The following is a 2,980-nucleotide window of genomic DNA, read 5'->3' as shown; positions in this document are numbered from 1 at the left end:
AATAAATAATAAAAATACATGCCTATCAAAACATGATCGTGCAATTTAAAGTTGATTTAGGTTTGTTCCAATAGAAATCATGTTTCACTAACTGTAATTAATATTTTTTATGTATAGCGAATTTTAATATTGTTTCAGTACTGAAACATCGCATGAAAACGTTAAATATACATTTACTTCGTAACTAGTCGTCTTTTAATACATATACCTTTCTTTTGTTTGTTAAAAATTCGTTCAATTTTGTTAAAGTAATGGGAAAAGCCTACCAATTATTTTCCCATAGAACTCCATACAAATGTTATGACCTCTCAGTACTTTACTATAATAGTTTCAGTCAAATCTTTGGTATCATTTGAAACTTCAATTCAAGACCTTTCAGGAAATGACAAAAAAAATATAGGGTCCCGTGGCGTTTATAGGTCAAATTTGCAGTTGTTTACAACTTACAGCGATCGGCAGTAAATGTCACTCTACAAAAAAAATCAACCCCCACCCCTACAATTTTTCCTAGTGTTGCTATATTCTTTAAAATATTCCCCCATTCCATCATTTATTTTAAAAACTAATAATTTTACTACAAAATGAGAATTGTCACATACCTGAATTCAGCCAATCGCCTAACGCCTACCCATTCTTTCCTTATTACAACGTTCTATAACTTTTCTCTGATGTAAACATCCGGGGGTTTGGTACTCTCATTCCTATACTTAGAATCTTACCTACCTCAGAATTAGTCCATTTGCTATTTTTTAAAGACTTTAGACCTACCTGAGTTTATGTATGAAATTTGAGTCCCATGAGTCCAATGTCATGGATGTTGTCACTAGCTCAATTGATGACATCATGCTGCAGATGCTGGCGTTACAGGGAGTGAATGACATTCAGACCTCTGAATCTATTTGTATATAATTAGTGCCTGGAATCAATAAAATAGTTTGTTTACTTCTTGTTTTTGAGTATTGGTATTATCTATATGATAAAATGTCAAAATTTTATTAATTTCCTAATAAGGGTAGATTCTACCCAGGTTTTAAGAAAACCTCCTAAAATTGATGAAATCCTAGTAAATTAATCAAAATATACATGCTTTATACTGACAAATTGGTAAAAAATGTTCATATCATGAACAATCATCCATTATTGATTCTAATAAGCCAAATAATTCTAATCAGGCCTTTCCTGTTGATTGAGCATGTGCGAACAATATCACCACCCCCCAGTGTAATGCAGCTTACAGAACTAGCAGGTGCCCCCTTATCTTTCTTTATAACACTATTCTAGCAAACGAAAAAGGACATAATTTTGATATAATATTAGAGCTAGGTACCTGGGGTAATGAACAGAACTGTTTAATTGTAAAATTATTGAACATTAAATCTAGAAAAGGCTACGTTCTTGCCAATGTCAAAAATCAAGAGGGGTAACTATTCTAGTGTCAAATCACAAAATGCGCCTCCAAGTACAGAGACAGAAGATAGTATGCTGAAAAGTTTACCTTCATTATATAGAAGAATGTCCATCGTGATGAATCAGATGGCTACCGACTGTCCGACAGCATCAATATGGGGCAAAATGACCCCACCGCCCTGCCACTATCATCTTCCAAAGCTGAGGCGGCTGAACAATGGAGATCATCCTAAGTGCACGAATGAGGAAAAATCAGAGTTATAAGTTATTCATTGCACAAAACAATGTTAATACATCAAATTTTTTCATATATTCCTTACAAATAAAATATATACATTCTGATTACACACATAAATACAGAATTTAATGATCTGTCAAGGGTGGGGTACTTAAATAAACACTATTACATGTAAATACATGTAATAACATGTAATGCCAAATGTGATTTATGCAGTCATAACATAATTCAAGTAACTCATCAAACATTACATACAGTCAGTCCAAATAAATAGAATTACATCATGTTGAAATTCTGAATCACTCAGTCAGTTAGTCTAAGGGAAGTAACTCTAAAAACTGCTATCTTGCAATGGACACTGTTGACAGTTTCAAGCAGTTTTAACCATGAAAACTTTACAAAATGCCCCTACTAAACTCATAAAACATAATCATTCCAATAACATATACCCCATACTAGGCTGACATGAGTCCAATGTGTCATAACCCCAATTTCCCTTTCATGTGCAATAAACATGTGTAACACTCCCCTCCCCACCCCTCTCTTAAGAGGAGTGGGTGGAGAAAAAAGGGGGGGGGGGGTGAGAGACACTCATTCCTGACCATATGTATGCCTAACATGTACTCCTGGCTAAACACTGACAATCACAAATCTAGGGATAAAAAAATGAAACATGGTAACTTACCAGGTGAAGGCACTAGATGTTGACAACTGCGGTAGTTTCAGGGCGTGTGGGTGAGACCGTCTTCTACATCAACCTTACTCAGGTCAAGACCATTTAGGCGAGGGAAAAGACTGCAGAACTCCTCTACGTGGATAGCTGGGAAGCATGGGAGGCAGTATTTGATCCAAATCACTCTGCTGGTCCAGATGCAGAATACCCGAACAATGAAGATCTGCTGAAAAATAAACATTAAGATGACATTAAATTGACATTAAATAGCATCAGGTCATCAATTTGAAAAGAATAGACATTTTTTAATGCATTGCAAATATGATGCTTACAAAAAATAAGAAAAACAAATAAAAAACCTTGTTTACAACATAATTGTTGTCCAAATTCTATTGACAGATGCTCAGCAGACCTTAATTGAGCCCATCAATTATGAGTTAAATATGAATTTAAAAATTTAAAAAACAAGCAAAGAACTGCAAAAATGAATTGCTACACATGTAATCAACAATAATATTTTCTAATTTAGAATTCAAACCAATATTTCTTGCTTTTTCTTCTTTCCTGGTCCCTCTAATTTTACTCTTTACACATATACAATACTCCAGTCCCCCTCAATTTTAAATTACAGCCACTCCCATCTTAAAATTTAAATTTAATGA

General features: G+C 34.1%; 1 long non-coding RNA gene across 1 annotated transcript; it reads right to left on the bottom strand.

Annotated features, from left to right (window-relative positions):
- Positions 1-273: 273 nt before the first annotated feature.
- On the bottom strand, positions 274-2,567 carry LOC128160638 (uncharacterized). The gene is made up of 3 exons (XR_008240310.1): positions 2,331-2,567; positions 1,496-1,636; positions 274-916 (listed from the first exon to the last, which is right to left on the bottom strand). It is a non-coding gene; the product is annotated as an uncharacterized LOC128160638 (long non-coding RNA).
- Positions 2,568-2,980: the final 413 nt, after the last annotated feature.

This window comes from Crassostrea angulata, chromosome 8, assembly GCF_025612915.1.
Source record: "Crassostrea angulata isolate pt1a10 chromosome 8, ASM2561291v2, whole genome shotgun sequence".
NCBI classification, from domain to species: Eukaryota; Metazoa; Mollusca; class Bivalvia; order Ostreida; family Ostreidae; genus Magallana; species Magallana angulata.
The sequence above is the reverse complement of the archived record's forward strand: the minus strand, read 5'-3'. Positions and strand labels throughout refer to the sequence as shown.